At 43.6% G+C, this 18138-nt stretch overlaps 1 protein-coding gene across 1 annotated transcript in view; it reads left to right on the plus strand.

The window, feature by feature from the left end:
* Nucleotides 1-17606, plus strand: part of itgb6 (integrin, beta 6) — a 149773-nt gene extending 132167 nt beyond the window's left edge. The window contains exon 14 of the mRNA XM_070875560.1: nucleotides 17578-17606. The gene's annotated coding sequence lies outside the window, so the exon portion shown is untranslated. The remainder of the gene's footprint in view (nucleotides 1-17577) is intronic.
* The last annotated feature ends 532 nt before the right edge of the window (nucleotides 17607-18138 follow it).

An 18138-nucleotide genomic window follows, 5' to 3' on the forward strand; every position in this document is an offset into this window, starting at 1 on the left:
CATCTTCTTCCGACTCCTCTCCTCCATTCTCCAGCTGAGTGAGACTGCCTTTTCCTGGCTCCACTCCTACCAATCCAGTCGTAGCCAGAGAATCACCTGCAACGGCTTTGTTACCTCTGGAATCCCCCAAAGATTTATCCTCTCCCCCGCCCCCCATTTCTCATTTACATACTATCCTTCGGCAACATCATCTGCAGACATGTCGTTTGGTTCCACAAGTATATTGACGACACCCAGCTCTACATCACCACCATCTCTCTTGATCGCTCCACTGCCTCGGTGTTGACAGACTGTATGAATTGCCATTTCCACCATTGTCGATCATCCCTTCAGCCGTCTATGTCCTAAGCTCTGGAAATATCTAGCTGAACCTTTCCATCTCTCTCCTCCCTAAAACCTACCTTGTTGACCAAGTTTTTAAATCACCTGTCCTAATATCTCTTTCTGTGGCTCCTCTTAATTTCTGTCTTATTACCCTTCTGTAAAGTGCTTTGAGGCCGCATGCTACAATGAAGGCACTATATAAATGCAGGTTGTATGTTTTACATTAGTAGGGGCTTCATAAAAAAACCTGCATTTATATAGCGCCTTTCACAACCTCAGGACGTTCCAAAGCGCTTTACAACCAATGAAGTACTTTTGTAGTGTAGTCACTGTTGTAATGTAGGAAATGTGTCAGCCAATTTGTGCACAGCAAGCTCCCACAAACAGCAATGTTATAATTAGGGAGCTAGGAGTTAAATTACAAAGTAGGACCTCAAAGGTAGTAATCTCAGGATTGCTACCAGTGCCACGTGCTAGACAGAGTAGGAATCGCAGGATAGCTCAGATGAATACGTGGCTTAAGGGGTGGTGCAGAAGGGAGGGATTTAAATTCCTGGGACATTGGAACCGGTTTTGGGAGAGGTGGGACCAGTGCAAACCGGACGGTCTGCACCTGGGCAGGACCGGAACCAATGTCCCAGGGGGAGTGTTTGCTTGTGCTGTTGGGGAGGAATATGGCAGAGGGATGGGAACCCATGCAGGGAGGCAGAGGGAGGTAGAATGGGGGCAGAAGCAAAAGAGAGAAAGAAGAAAAGTAAAAGTGGAGGGCAGAGAAACCCAGGGCAAAAATCAAAAAGGGCCAAATTACAGCAAAATTACAAAAGGGCAAAGTGTGTTAAAAAGACAAGCCTGAAGGCTCTGTGCCTCAATACGAGAAGTATTCGTAATAAGGTGGACGAATTAACTGCATAGGCAGCAATTAATGAATATTCTATAATTGGCATCATGGAGACATGGCTCCAGGGTGACCAAGGCTGGGAACTCAACATCCAGGGGTATTCAACATTCAGGAAGGATAGACAGAAAGGAAAAGGAGGTGGAGTAGCGTTGCTGGTTAAAGAGGAAATTAACGCAATAGTAAGGAAGGACATTAGCTTGGATGATGTGGAATCTGTATGGGTGGAGCTGCGGAATACCAAAGGGCAGAAAATGCTAGTGGGAGTTGTGTACAGACTACCAAACAGTAGTAGTGAGGTTGGGGACAGCATCAAACAAGAAATTAGGACACATGCAATAAAAGGTACAGCAGTTATCATGGGCGACTTTAATCTACATATAGATTGGGATAACCAAACTGGTAGCAATACGGTGGAGGAGGATTTCCTGAAGTGTATTAGGGATGGTTTTCTAGACCAATAAGTCGAGGAACCAACTAGAGGGCTGGCCATCCAAGATTGGGTGATGTATAATGAGAAAGGACTAATTAACAATCTTGTTGTGCGAGGCCCCTTGGGGAAGAGTGACCATAATATGGTAGAATTCTTTATTAAGATGGAGATGACACAGTTAATTCAGAGACTATGGTCCTGAACTTAAGGAAAGGTAACTTCAATGGTATGAGGCGTGAATTGGCTAGAATAGACTGGCAAATGATACTTAAAGGGTTGACGGCGGATAGGCAATGGCAATCATTTAAAGATCACATGGATGAACTTCAGCAATTGTACATTCCTGTCTGGAGTAAAAATAAAATGGGGAAGGTGGCTCAACCGTGGCTAACAAGGGAAATTAAGGATATTGTTAAATCCAAGAAAGAGACATACAAATTGGCCAGAAAAAGCAGCAAACCTGAGGACTGGGAGAAATTTAGAATTCAGCAGAAGAGGACAAAGGGTTTAATTAGGAGGGGGAAAATAGAGTATGAGAGGAAGCTTCCCATGAACATAAAAACTGACTGCAAAAGCTTCAATAGATATGTGAAGAGAAAAAGATTAGTGAAGACAAACGTAGGTCCCTTGTAGTCAGATTCAGGTGAATTTCTAATGGGGAACAAAGAAATGGCAGACCAGTTGAGCAAATACTTTGGTTCTGTCTTCACGAAGGAAGACACAAATAACCTTCCAGAAGTACTAGGGGACCGAGAGTCTGGTGAGAAGGAGGGACTGAAGGATATCCTTATTAGGCGGGAAATTGTGTTAGGGAAATTGATGGGATTGAAGGCCGATAAATCCCTGGGGCCTGATAGTCTGCAACCCAAAGTAATTAAGGAAGTGGCCCGAGAAATAGTGGATGCATTGATTATCATCTTCCAATAGTCTATCGACTCTGGATCAGTTCCTATGGACTGGAGGGTAGCTAATGTAACACCACTTTTTAAAAAAGGAGAGAAAACGGGTAAGTATATAACGGTTAGCCTGACATCAGTAGTGGGGAAAATGTTGGAATCAATTATTAAAGATGAAATAACAGCACATTTGGAAAGCAGTGACAGGATTGGTCCAAGTCAGCATGGATTTATGAAAGGAAAATCCTGCTTGACAAATCTTCTGGAATTTTTTGAGGATGTAACTGGTAGAGTGGACAAGGGAGAACCAGTGGATGTGGTGTATTTGGCCTTTCAAAAGGCTTTTGACAAGGTCCCACACAAGAGATTAGTGTGCAAAATCAAAGCACATGGTATTGGGAGTAATGTACTGAAGTGGATAGAGAACTGGTTGGCAGACAGGAAGCAGAAAGTCGGGATAAACGGGTCCTTTTCAGAATGGCAGGCAGTGACTAGTGGGATGCTGCAGGGTTCAGTGCTGGGACCCTAGCTCTTTACAATATATCTTAATGATTTAGATGAAGGAATTGAATGTAATATCTCCAAGTTTGCAGATGACACTAAGCTGGGTGGTGGTGTGAGCTGTGAGGAGGACGCTATGAGGCTGCAGGGTGCCTTGGACAGGTTAGGTGAGTGGGCAAATGCATGGCAGATGCAATATAATGTGGATAAATGTGAGGTTATCCACTTTGGTGGCAAAAACACGAAGGGAGAATATTATCTGAATGGCGGTAGATTAGGAAAAGGGGAGGTGCAACGAGACCTGGGTGTCATGATTCATCGGTCATTGTAAGTTGGCATGCAGGTACAGCAGGCGGTGAAGGCGGCAAATGGTATGTTGTCCTTCATAGCTAGGGGATTTGAGTATAGGAGCAGGGAGGTCTTACTGCAGTTATACAGGGCCTTGGTGAGGCCTCACCTGGAATATTGTGTTCAGTTTTCGTCTCCTAATCTGAGGAAGGACGTTCTTGCTAATGAGGGAGTGCAGCAAAGGTTCACCAGACTGATTCCCGGGATGGCTGGACTGACATACAAGAGACTGGATCAACTGGGCCTTTATACACTGGAGTTTAGAAGGATGAGAGGGGATCTCATAGAAACATATAAGATTCTGATGGAACTGGACAGGTTCGATGCGGGAAGAATGTTCCTGATATTGGGGAGGTCCAGAACCAGGGGACGCAGTCTTAGGATAAGGGATAGGCCATTTAGGACTGAGATGAGGAGAAACTTCTTCACTCAGAGAGTTGTTACCTTGTGCAATTCCCTACCGCAGAGAGTTGTTGATGCCAGTTGATTAGATATATTCAAGAGGGAGTTAGATATGGCTGAAGGGGTATGGAGAGAAAGCAGGAAAGGGATACTGAGAGAATGATCAGCCATAATTTTATTGAATGGTGGTGCAGGCTTGAAGGGCCAAATGGCCTACTCCTGCACCTATTTTCTATGTTTCTATGACCAATAATCTGTTTTTGTTATGTGCATTGAGGGATAAATATTGGCCAGGACATAACTCCAGCTCTTCTTCAAAATAGTGACATAGGATCTTTTACATCCACCTGACAGTGCAGACGGGTTTAGGTTTAACATTTCATCCAAAAGACAGCACCAGCAACAGTGCAGCACTCCCTCAGTACTGCACTGGCGTGTCAGCCTAGATTTTGTGCTCAAGTCTTTGGAGTGGGACTTGAACCCACAACCTTCTGACCCAAAGGCGAGAGTGCTGCCCACTGAGCCACATAAATCTGCTATGATATTGAAAGAGAACTAAAGATTGTGGTTTCTATTTAATCATAGAATGGTTACTGTACGGAAGGCGGCCAATTGGCCTGTCGAGCCCCTGCCTTTTCCCCGTAGCACAGCAAGTTATTTTCTTTTAAATACTTATCTAACTCCCTTTTGAAAGCAGTGATTGAGTCTGCCTCCACCACACTTTTAGGCAGGGCATTCCAGATCCTAATCACTCGTTGTATTAAAGTTTTTTCTTATGTCTCCTTTGGTCTTTTGCCAATCACCTGAAATCTGAGTTCTCTGGTTCTCGAACCTTCTGGGGGGTGGGGGCGGGGGACAATTTCTCTTCATCCAATCTGTCCAGACCCCTCATGATTTTGAACTCTATCAAATCTCCTCTCAACCTTATCTGTTCTAAGGAGAACAACTCTGGTTTTTCCAGTCTAACCATGCAACTGAAGTCCCTCATCCCTGGAATCATTCTTGTAAATTTTTTCTGCACCCTCTCCAAAGCCTTCACATCCTTGGGGGTAGTGTGCTGACATGGATTGAGAACTGGTTGTCAGACAGGAAGCAAAGAGTAGGAGTAAATGGGTACTTTTCAGAATGGCAGGCAGTGATTAGTGGGGTACCGCAAGATTCTGTGCTGGGGCCCCAGCTGTTTACATTGTACATTAATGATTTAGACGAGGGGATTAAATGTAGTATCTCCAAATTTTCAGATGACACTAAGTTGGGTGGCAGCGTGAGCTGCGAGGAGGATGCTATGAGGCTGCAGAGCGACTTGGATAGGTTAGGTGAGTGGGCAAATGCATGGCAGATGAAGTATAATGTGGATAAATGTGAGGTTATCCACTTTGGTGGTAAAAACAGAGAGACAGACTATTATCTGAATGGTGACAGATTAGGAAAAGGGGAGGTGCAAAGAGACCTGGGTGTCATTGTACATCAGTCATTGAAGGTTGGCATGCAGGTACAGCAGGCGGTTAAGAAAGCAAATGGCATGTTGGCCTTCATAGCGAGGTGATTTGAGTACAGGGGCAGGGAGGTATTGCTACAGTTGTACAGGGCCTTGGTGAGGCCACACCTGGAGTATTGTGTACAGTTTTGGTCTCCTAACCTGAGGAAGGACATTCTTGCTATTGAGGGAGTGCAGCGAAGGTTCACCAGACTGATTCCCGGGATGGTGGGACTGACCTATCAATAAAGACTGGATCAACTGGGCTTGTATTCACTGGAGTTCAGAAGAATGAGGGGACCTCATAGAAATGTTTAAAATTCTGATGGGTTTAGACAGGTTAGATGCAGGAAGAATGTTCCCAATGTTGGGGAAGTCCAGAACCAGGGATCACAGTCTAAGGATAAGGGGTAAGCCATTTAGGACCGAGATGAGGAGAAACTTCTTCACCCAGAGAGTAGTGAACCTGTGGAATTCTCTATCACAGAAAGTTGTTGAGGCCAATTCAAAAAGGAGTTAGATGAAGTTCTTACTACTAGGGGGATCAAGGGGTATGGCGAGAAAGCAGGAATGGGGTACTGAAGTTGCATGTTCAGCCATGAACTCATTGAATGGCGGTGCAGGCTAGAAGGGCCGAATGGCCTACTCCTGCACCTATTTTCTATGTTTCTATCCTTCCCAAAGTGCGGTGCCCAGAATTGGACACAATACTCCAGTTGCGGCCGAACTGGTGTTTTTTACAGGTTCATAATTTCCATGTTTTTGTACTCTATACCTCTATTCATGAAGCCCAGGATCCCGTAAGCTTTTTTAACTGCTTTCTCAACCTGCCCTGCCATCTTCAACGATTTGTGTACGTATACCTCTAGGTCTTTCTGTTCATGCACTCCCTTTCGGATGGTACCCTTTAGTTTGTATTTCATCTGCTCATTCTTTCTACCAAAATGTATCACTTAGCATTTTTCAGCATTAAATTCCATCTGCCACGTTCCACCAACCTGTCTATGTTCTCTTGAAGTCAATCACTATCCTCCTCACTGTTCACTATACTTCCAAGCTTTGAATCATCTGCAAATTTTCAAATTGTGCCCTGTACATCCACATCCAGTCCAAATCATTAATATATATCAAAGCATTGGTCCAAGTACCAACCACTATATACCTTCATCCAGTCTGAAAAACAACAGTTCACCACTACTCTCTGTTTCTTGTCACTTAGCCAATTTCTTATCCATTCTGCCACCTGTCCCTTTTATTCCATGGGCTTCAACTTTGCTAGCCAGCTTATTATGTGGCACTTTGTCGAACGCCTTTTCAAAATGCATGTACAGCACGTCAACCTCATCAACCATCGGTTATCTCATCAAAAAACTCAATGAAGTTGGTTAAACACCATTTGCCTTTAACAAATCCGTACTGGCTTTGCTTAATAAATCCATACTTGTCCAAGTAACTGTTAATTTTGTCCCTGATTATTGTTTCTAGAAACTTCCCCAATACCGATGGTAAACTGACCAGCCTACAGTTGCTGGATTTATCTTTACACCCTTTTTTGAACAAAGGTGTAACATTTGCAATTCTCCAGTCTTCTGGCACCACCCCCGTTTCTCAGGAGCATTGGAAGATTATTCCGCCAGCATCCGAGGACGCATCCCATCGGTCCTGGTGGCTTATCTCATGGTGTTTTGAGAAACAAATGAACCGGATATAAAAGGGGTCGGAGGGTCTAGTAAGGAGGAGGAACTGAGGGAAATCCTTATTAGTCGGGAAATTGTGTTGGGGAAATTGATGGGATTGAAGGCCGATAAATCCCCAGGGCCTGATGGACTGCATCCCAGAGTACTTAAGGAGGTGGCCTTGGAAATAGTGGATGCATTGACAGTCATTTTCCAACATTCCATTGACTCTGGATCAGTTCCTATCGAGTGGAGGGTAGCCAATGTAACCCCACTTTTTAAAAAAGGAGGGAGAGAAAACAGGGAATTATAGACCGGTCAGCCTGACATCGGTAGTGGGTAAAATGATGGAATCAATTATTAAGGATGTCATAGCAGTGCATTTGGAAAGAGGTAATATGATAGGTCCAAGTCAGCATGGATTTGTGAAAGAGAAATCATGCTTGACAAATCTTCTGGAATTTTTTGAGGATGTTTCCAGTCGAGTGGACAAGGGAGAACCAGTTGATGTGGTATATTTGGACTTTCAGAAGGCTTTTGACAAGGTCCCACACAAGAGATTAATGTGCAAAGTTAAAGCACATGGGATTGGGGGTAGTGTGCTGACATGGATTGAGAACTGGTTGTCAGACAGGAAGCAAAGAGTAGGAGTAAATGGGGACTTTTCAGAATGGCAGGCAGTGACTAGTGGGGTACCGCAAGGTTCTGTGCTGGGGCCCCAGCTGTTTACACTGTACATTAATGATTTAGACAAGGGGATTAAATGTAGTATCTCCAAATTTGCGGATGACACTAAGTTGGGTGGCAGTGTGAGCTGCGAGGAGGATGCTATGAGGCTGCAGAGCGACTTGGATAGGTTAGGTGAGTGGGCAAATGCATGGCAGATGAAGTATAATGTGGATAAATGTGAGGTTATCCACTTTGGTGGTAAAAACAGAGAGACAGACTATTATCTGAATGGTGACAGATTAGGAAATGGGGAGGTGCAAAGAGACCTGGGTGTCATGGTACATCAGTCATTGAAGGTTGGCATGCAGGTACAGCAGGCGGTTAAGAAAGCAAATGGCATGTTGTCCTTCATAGCGAGGGGATTTGAGTACAGGGGCAGGGAGGTGTTGCTACAATTGTACAGGGCCTTGGTGAGGCCACACCTGGAGTATTGTGTACAGTTTTGGTCTCCTAACCTGAGGAAGGACATTCTTGCTATTGAAGGAGTGCAGCGAAGGTTCACCAGACTGATTCCCGGGATGGCGAGACTGACCTATCAAGAAAGACTGGATCAACTGGGCTTATATTCACTGGAGTTCAGAAGAATGAGAGGGGACCTCATAGAAACGTTTAAAATTCTGACGGGGTTAGACAGGTTAGATGCAGGAAGAATGTTCGCAATGTTGGGGAAGTCCAGAACCAGGGGACACAGTCTAAGGATAAGGGGGAAGCCATTTAGGACCGAGATGAGGAGGAATTTCTTCACCCAGAGAGTGGTGAACCTGTGGAATTCTCTACCACAGAAAGTTGTTGAGGCCAATTCACTAAATATATTCAAAAAGGAGTTAGATGAAGTCCTTACTACTAGGGGAATCAAGGGGTATGGTGAGAAAGCAGGAATGGGGTACGGAAGTTGCATGTTCAGCCATGAACTCATTGAATGGTGGTGCAGGCTCGAAGGGCCGAATGGCCTACTCCTGCACCTATTTTCTATGTTTCTAACCACATGTGCGAAACAAACGGACCATGTACCTGGTGTTACAGAGAGCCATTGATTAAAGTAGCTCTGGGAGGGCGTGTTGTTGTGTACTGAAGCGGAAAGATGGTTGTGTGGCATCGGGAGCGGTGACGTGCCGAGCTGAAACAGGAGGCTGGTGCACCCCAGGATCCCCCACTGGACTTGGTCCTCCCGCCGAAGACAGTTTTGCTGTGCAGCACCTCCGCATATTTCCCTGACGGAAAAGTTCTCAACTTCACAGCCGAATGGCTCGGTTCGTGCGGTGGATGTTGCTGTGGTCCTGCTACATTGAAGCCTCCTCCGAGGAAGTAGACGGAACCGTCTCAAACCTGGACAAAAGCGAGTTGTCCAAGTTGTTGGGTGAGTGGAGCCGGCCGACCGGCCTGCGGAAACCTTCCCGTGTTCAGGCGGGTTGGGGACGGACAGGAGAGGCAGCAGATTCACGGCTCTGTGCTGAGGTGAAAATGGGAGGACGGCGCGGCTCACCTTCTTCCCGGGGCTTGTCGAATTTTAAGAGTGAACTTTAGTTGTAACTACTTGCAAAATGCGAGACATTTACATAAAGTAATTGAGATCAATGATAAAGGGAGGCTTCCCCCACCTATTGGCAAACAAACATCAAACGTCTAAACTTGGCTGCTATGTCAGTTTGTTTTGAACATGCCCTTTAGTTGGACGTGGGAGCGCAGTTTGGTCCCCGTCGCCGCAGATTCGTTTGTTGTTAAGTTTTTGTTACTTTTAAATTTCTAAATGCCAGTTCCTGGGAGTAAAAATAAATTTGAGTCGAATATTTGTGCGGGGAAGTATTTAATCGATACTAGTTCCTCGTGCATGTGCTTTTTAAAATATTTTCTGATAATTTTGTGGTTGTCGCTTTATGGGCAATTCGGCGGGGACTTAAGTTCAGTCAATAAAATACATCATTCAGGAATTCACTTGCATTTTTGTTCATTTTGTTTGTGAAGTTTTCCTTGTGTGGTATAATGGAGTGAAAATATTTGTTCTGACTCTCTATAAAATTTAGAATGTTATTTTATTTTTGCAGATTAAATGGATATTAGAAGCGTCATAGGTTTCTGATAATTTTCAACCAAAATAGGCACTGTAGTTTTACAATTTATAGATTTGGAAATGTCTGCATTCTAAAACGTTTCCTTTATTTATATTTGCTGTATGAACACTGCATTTCAGAAATATACATTGTCAGATTGAGATTCAAATGTTTATTTTTTTATATTTTCTTTCCTGCAACAAAAAAAGCCTTTTGATTCATGTCTACACACAACAGAGATGGGGGCAGTAATCTGAGACGAGATTTTTTAGCTAACTTTTTTTAGTTTTTTTAGAAATTATTGAATAAAGTAAAATTGATAGGTATTTAGCATATCTTATTTGATAATGTATAAACATAAGGAAGGGGAAAAGTCAGTAGTTGAGTAAATAGCTAAATATTTTGTGCGGGTGAAAGCCGAAGAGTTATCAATTGTTGGTGATAATGGAAAAATAGGAGACCTAAGTCGGAAATGACAGCAGTAACCCGCAGTACTGAAAATGGTTGATAGATTCAAGGCTTTGAATAATGTTGTGGGGAGGGAACAGCTAATATTAGGACAAGGTGGATGAATAAGAGACAGGACGTCTTAAAGTGCAGATTTAGTGTGGTTGTCATGTACACTAGTTTTAAATTTTTAATGTTTGGAAAGAACTCATTGCAAATTTCATGCAAAGAGTGGCACGACCAGTGTCATCTAACTCAGTACTGCCCACTTGCATCATTTTTAGGGAAAATGTGCGATTAAATGGGCGTTATACTTCATCTCAGCAGTTAAATGAGCGGTAAGTGGGCGGTAGCGAGGCGAAACTGATGGAAAGTCTAAACAGCAAATGCTGGTCTCAAATATTCCTGCCACATCTTCTTCTTAGGCAGTCCCCCGCAGTCAAGGATGACTTGCTTCCACACTAATATGAGTTCTCAGGTGACTGTTGAGACCAATGCGGGATCTACAGTCTCTGTCGCAGGTGGTGGTTAAAGGGACTGGTGGGTGCTTGATTTGTCTCCTTGCACTGTTTGTACTTGGCTTCCGTGTGCTCCCGACGAAGAGACTCAAAGTGTTCAGTGCCTTCTCGGATGCTTCTCCTCTACGTTGAGCAGTCTTGGGCCAGGGATTCCCAAGTGTCGGTGGGGACGTTGCACATTTTCAAGGAGGATTTGAGGGTGTCCTTGAAGCGTTTTATCTGCCCTCCTGGGACTCGCTTACTGTGTCAGAGCTCGGAGTAGAGCACTTATTTCGGGAGACTAGTGTTAGGCATGCACACAATGTGGCCCGTCCATCAGAGCTGGTCGAACTTGGGCAATGCTTCGATGCTGGGGATGTTGGCCTGAGCGAGAACAGACGTTGGTGCGTCTATCCTGCCAATGCATTTGCAGGATTTTGCAGAGGCAGCGTTGGTGATACTTTTCCAATGCTTTGAGGTGCCTACTGTACATAGTCCATGTCTCTGAGGCATATAGGAGGGCAGGTATCACTACTGCTCTGTAGACCATGAGCTTGATGCCGGGTTTGGGATCCTGGTCTTTGAGCACTCTCTTTCTTAAGCGACCAATGAACAGATGGTGGGTGCAGATTACCGCAATCATGACCTAAAGAACAGATGTTGGGTGGAAAAAGTGCAGAAGATCCAGCAACTAGCCGACAACCATGACGTGCAGTCAAGACCACTTACAGCCCAAGCACCAGGGCTAAGAACGGAGAGGTGCCCATCAAAGACAGAGAGGCAGTCAGTACCCGTTGGAAGGAGCACTTCGAAGATCTCCTTAACCAAGACTCTGTCTTTGACGTGAGTGTCCTTGACTCCATCCCACAGCATGCTACCCACCACCACCGACACAACTCCAGCCCGGCATGAGGTTAAAAAGGCCATCTATCAACTGAAGAACAAACAAGGCCTCAGGAGCAGATAGAATCACCACCGAAGTACTAAAGCATAGCAGAGAAGTACTCTTGCCACAAATCCATGACCTCTTTCTTATCTGGAAGGAGGGGAGCATGCCAGGGGATTTCAGAGATGCCGTAATCGTGACCATCTTCAAGAAAGGTGACCAGTCCGATGTGCCGTAATTATAGAGGAGGTTTCCCACTGTCTGCAACAAGGAAAGTCATCGCAAGAATTCTCCTCAACCATCTTCTGCCAGTGGCTGAAGAGCTCCTCACAGGAGTTGCAATGCGGATTCCGCCCACCAAGGGGCACAATGGACATGACCTTCAACTCCAAGAAAAATGTTGGGAACAACATCGACCTCTGTACATGGCCGCCTTTGACCTCACAAACGCCTTCAACTCTGTCAACCATGAGGGATTATGGTGTATCTTTTTCACATTCGGCTGCCCTCAAATTTGTCACCATCCTCTGCCTGTTTCACGATCCTGCCATATAACTAAATCATTGTAGCAATGTGGCTTGAGAGTTAAAGATATCAAATGCTCCAGCTATCACGGATATAAAGTGCCCCAGCTATAACGGACCATTTCATTATCTGAGTTATTTTTTTTTTATTCTTGGGCTGTGAGCATCTCTGGCAAGGCCAACAGTTACTGCCCATCCCTAGCTGTCCTGGGTAGTGGGCCACCTTCTTAAAGCACTGCAGCTTGAGTGGTGAAGGTGCTCTCACAATGCTGTTGGGTAGGACATTACAGAATTTGGGTAATTAGCTGACTATTGCAGGTGCTGTCATGCGTAGCAGAAACTAGCAAGACAAATAGAATATTAAACATGTGCGCATCAGCAGAGAATATTAATCCAAGGAAGCAATGCTTTATCATCTGCAAAATGTTGTTGAGATTGTTTTGTATAGATTTGATCATTGAATTTGAAAAAGACATCAAACATTTTCAAAGAGCTGAATCGAAAAAAAGGAGAAAACTAAGGGTGCAGTTAAACTGCCACTCTTTTTTTTTTTATTGTTACAAAGCAGTTTCCACTTTGCAAAAGTGACAATATAGCTCCAAAGTCAGACTGCTTTCTGACCGATAATGCAGAGGCCATTTCACACCATTTTAGCTTGACACCATTGGAGTACAACCCCAGTACAGTTTGTCAAACCTGGTTTAAAAAGTTGGATTTCATGGGCACTTTGTAAATTAAAGCACATTCTACTCTTCCAAAACACTAAAAATTTACTGGCCGAAGAGCAGAGCGCTGTATTTTGTGTGTAAACACAATTGCGCAGAGTTCATCCCTGTCATTGGAATCCAAGTCTGAGTGCACAGCATAACCTGGTTGCTGTTAACTGGGAATCCTGTGCCGCACCTACTTGTCAGAAACTGGTAATGCACTTTTAAGAACTACATTGCCCTTGAATAAATGTTTCATTTCTTTTCCCCATGCTGTATGTCCTTGAGAGTCTCAGTGTAAGATTAAAAATGTACTATAAACTGCATACTGTGACTTTCATAAATCACAATTTTAATCTTCAGCTGCATGTGGGAGATAAAATTCTGTCTTAAATAAATAAAATACAATTTGTGACACATAATAGTGATATTCTTTCAGTCATATGCATGCATGTTTCGAATCCAGCTTCTGTACATAAAGAACATAATAGCTATGTGAAAATCTGATGATTTACTTATTTTAAATTTGGATAGCCAGATATTATACAGTGGAATGTCTCCAGTCTTGGTTGTGCCAGCAAGAAAAGAAACCAAGTAAAGACCAGGGCTTAGCCCCTGCTACTGTGCTGATAATGCCCTTTCGCGTCCCACAAACCTGCGGGAGAGGAACAACCAAGTATATGTGTCCAGCAGGCATGTCATTGAGAGAACCATTGGGGTGCTGAAGAGTCACTTCTTCAGGTGTGTGGAAATGTAGAAGTGTGTACTTCAATACACCCCAGAGAGAGTGTAGCTTGGACTGTCTTAGTGTGCTGTGCCCTGCATAACTTTGCCATTATTGAAGGTCAGGACCTTGACATACCGAGAGAAGCCACAGGCAGAAAATCTGGTGCTGTGGGAGCCGGTGTAAAGTTAAGTGGCATGTCTGCAGGAGGCATGACTTTGAAAGGGCAGGGCTTGTGGCACAGGCTTTTATTCCAATGAGCACGCCACCCACAGTGATCGCAACCAGAAGACAACTCTGACACACCGCTCTTCAAATTCAAATAAAGTTTATAAAAAAATAAATGATTCACATGCAAACTGTTACTGACATATAAAAGTTGGATTAAAAAGTTAAACTTCTGTTAGAACTTTACCAAAAAATTAACTTACTCTAAGAAACATATTTAAATAACCACGTGTTTAATTTAAATATAAAACTCAAGAAATTTGAAAAAAAACTATAAAAACATAATCAAACATTCTAACAGCTGTAAACAACAACTTGTATTTATATATCACCTTTAACGTAGTGAAATAGAAACATAGAAAATAGGTGCAGGAGCAGGCCATTCAGCCCTTCTAGCCCAAGGCACCTCACAGGAGTATTATGCGATCAAAATTTGCCATTGAACTGCATAAGTAGAAATTAGTGCAGGTGACCAAAAACTTGGTCAAAGAGGTGTGTTTTAAGGAGTGCCTTGAAACATAGAAACATAGAAAATAGGTGCAGGATTAGGCCATTCGGCCATTCTAGCCTGCACCGCCATTCAATGAGTTCATGGCTGAACATTCAACTTCAGTACCCCATTCCTGCTTTCTCGCCATACTCCTTGATCCCCCTAGTAGTAAGGACCTCATCTAACTCCTTTTTGAATATATTTAGTGAATTGGCCTCAACAAAGAGGAAAGAGAGGTAGAGAAGCGGAAAGGTTTAGCCAGGGAGCGGTTACAATCAGGGATGCTCAGGAGTGCAGAATCTCTGGGCTGGAGGAGATTACAGAGATAGGGACCTGAGTTCAACAAATATAAACCCTTTAATTTGTGGGCAAATTGTGACCCTGAGCTGCCTGATGCAGCCTGGTGTATGCAGTTGTAAGGCCTGAGAGATGGAAGCACCAGCCATTTGGATAAGACACACGAGCTGTTCTCCCAATGTAGTCTTGAACTACTCCCGCATCCAGCATTCTGCTGATAGGTGGAATGATAGCAGCCGTGAGATCCCGCGAGGCCTCAGCAATTGCATGAAAGCCATGGCTCATCACGTCCTTAAGTCTGTCACCAAAAGCCTGAAGAGCTGAAGTCTGAGCCTCCATCAAGGTGATGGCCCTGATGGTTACATTATTTTCCCCTGACCGGGGACCTGCCAGTTATCCCAATACAGCAGTCAACTGCTGGATTGGTGCTTTCAGCTACAGCATTGCTTGTTTGATGCTGTTGTTGAGCAGTACTGCAGACTCTGAGGCCAGACCAGACATTTTGAATTTTATAAGCCTGCACCAGAGTAACTTGTGGCCCCGTTGGTTCTATTCCAATTACATTTTGGCCATTATGCGATTTATGCCTCTTTTTAATTTCGGGCATATTCAAATTAGATTGTGAGGATACTTGGGTGTAACTTGACAGCAGCAAAATGAGCGCCATGTCTATCGCAGTTTTGGGTCTAACTTCCGAGTTGCACCCATGGAGGAAACTCCAGGTCCAGGTGATTTCTCCTAATGGCTGAGCCTGGAGAAGGTAACTTGTTCATTCTGAACCAGGAGGTATGTACCTTGCACAGGCCTAGAAATAGGGGAAGAAAGCAAAACCATAAAATTTATTTTTCTACATGCGTTCAAATAAATATTCTGAACCAAAAATGCAGTGGTTTGATTGGGCATGTCGCTTCTACATTGGGGGTGGTTCCAGGGGAGAAAGAGAAAAAACACTTTTATATAGAAACATATTCCACTCTGTTCCCTAATTTCTGATGAAGTGTGACGCAAATCACTGAAGTGTTAGACTGCTGGCACACATGAAGAAGATTTGTTTTCAATCTTCTACACATGGAGCCGAAAAAGAACCTGTGATGTTTTGGCACAGTAGTCACTTTTATTTCTTTCTCTTATTAGAGTTACTAGAGGTTGGCTTTCACATTATTAAATAAATAAAATGTGTTTTACTTTTGATGGAGTTTTCCTCCACTTTTGATGGAGTTTTTTTGCACATTTCAAATGATTCTGGTATAAATATATACTCTTATATTAAAATAATATCCATTTGCCAAGAAACCTGTTTTTGATTTAAACATATCTTGGAATGGTCATTGCAAATTTTAGAAGTTTAGGTAGATTTTCCATGACGTTTCTTTGATAGACTTTTTAAAATCTTGCTAAACCACTGTTGCAATATTATTGAGTTTGGACCATGGCCATTGGATCTGAGGAACAGCGAATCTGATTCCTATGTGTGACTGACAGAATAAACTGCCACAATTACTCATGACAAATTTCCTGTTACTTTTTTTAATAAACAGAAATAAAAGTGTGTGCTTCTATTGGAACACATAATAAAGCATTAAAGTGATCACCTCTTGACAGCTGCCAATGGTTGCTCCATGTTATGCCACACATATTGTAACAATAAAAGTCTTGTACCAGATTCAGTTTAAATTAAATTAAATTAAATTGTTGCTGGCTTGTGTCAGTAGCACTCTGCTTTATCCCTTACCCTCTTGTCACTGATTTGGAACATTGGCTGCATATATGTTGTTCACTAGGACCACATTGGTCTATGGCCTTGGACAATGTGGACCATTTTCTATAACTCGGGAGCCTACTGTCAGCAAGAGCAGGCATTGACGACGAGGTCCAACACCGCCTTCAGTGCGCCAATGCAGCCTTCGGTCGCCTGAGGAGGAGAGCGAAGACCAGGGCCTCAAATCTGGCACCAAGCTTATGGTCTACAGGGCAGTAATGATACCCGCCCTCCTATATGGCTCAGAGACGTGGACTATATACAGCAGACACCTCAAAATGCTGGAGAAGTCCAGTGCTGCCTCCACAAGATCCTGCAAATCCATTGGCAGGATAGATGCACCAATGTCTGTGTTCTCGCTCAGGCCAACATCCCCAGCATCGAAGCATTGACCCACTCGATCAGCTCCGTTGGGCGGGCCACGTCGTCTGCATGCCCAACACGAAACTCCGAAAGCAAGCGCTCTATGCGGAGCTTCGACACGGCAAGCGAGTCCCAGGTGGGCAAAGGGAACTCTTCAAGGACACCCTTGAAGCCTCCTTGATAAAGTGCAACATCCCCACTGACTCCTGAGAATCCCTGACCCACGACTGTCCAAAATGGAAGAAGAGCATCCAGGAGGGTGCTAATCACCTCGAGTCCCATCGCCGAGAACAAGCAGAAACCAGTGTAGACAGCGGAAGGAACGTGCGTCAACCCAGGCTCCCCACCCACCCTTTCCTTCAAACACTGTCTGCCCCACCTGTGATAGAGACTGTAGGTCCCGCATTGGACTCTTCACCGGAGAACTCACTTTTAGAGTGAAAGCAAGTCATCCTTGACTCCGAGGGACTGCCTATGATGATAATGATTGGTCTAGCTAAGGCCTGGTATTTTTGGACTGTTCAGACGGAAGCAGGCTTAATAGTCAAATGACTAGAAAAGTGAAAAATATGATTTCAGACTAGCCCTGGTTGCAGTTCTTACTGATGAAAAATTTGAGGCCCCTCTGCCTCTTCGTTAGCAAAGATATTGGAATCATTCTTGATTAATTTTCTCTCTTTGTTGCATCCATCCATTCAGTACCCTGTGATAGGTAGCATTGAATAAAGGTATTGTGGCATCAAGCATGTGTTTTGTTTAATCGATTTGGAAATGTAAAGTTTCCAATGTGATTTCTGTTTTTCTCACGCTTGAAAGTAAGCCTTTAATTGCTTTGGCAGTGTATACATTAGTCTTAATATATTAATAACTCTTATTTACAAACTTTATTATGCAACCGCTAAACTACTTTTTTTCTCCCCCTGTAGGTAAAGACATATTTATTCTGCAAAGTGAGCATCTTAGCACATGTATAAATGTGGAAAACCAAGAGCTTACCCTTGAAGACTGCAGTCAGCCATCAAGTAGTATGCTGTGGAAATGGGTATCAAAGCATCGGCTTTTCCATATAAACAGCAGTATGTGCCTTGGACTTAATATTAGTGGTCAACAACAGCCATTAAAGCTATTTAACTGTGATTCAACAATGGGAATACTGTGGTGGCATTGCAGCGGGAAGGTGTTAACTGGTGCCTCACAGTATAAAATGGCTGTTGGACAAGGACAACGTATTGTCGCGGAAAGGACTGTGTATGACAGATGGAAGAGATATATGACCCAGGATGGAGGTCCATGTGAGCATCCCTATGAAGGTAGGATAGTGTTGAACTATTACAGGCAAGTGCTGCAAAAGTTATACTTGTTAAGCTCCATGTTTTATTTTCAAGTTTTACAATTTTTACGAACTTTTTTGAATCCAGTTTCCTCCTAAACAAGTTAGAAAATGTTGGTTTCTCGGGCATGGCAAATTCTGTCATTCCTTTCACCGT

Source organism: Pristiophorus japonicus, chromosome 3, assembly GCF_044704955.1.
Source record: "Pristiophorus japonicus isolate sPriJap1 chromosome 3, sPriJap1.hap1, whole genome shotgun sequence".
NCBI classification, from domain to species: domain Eukaryota; kingdom Metazoa; phylum Chordata; class Chondrichthyes; family Pristiophoridae; genus Pristiophorus; species Pristiophorus japonicus.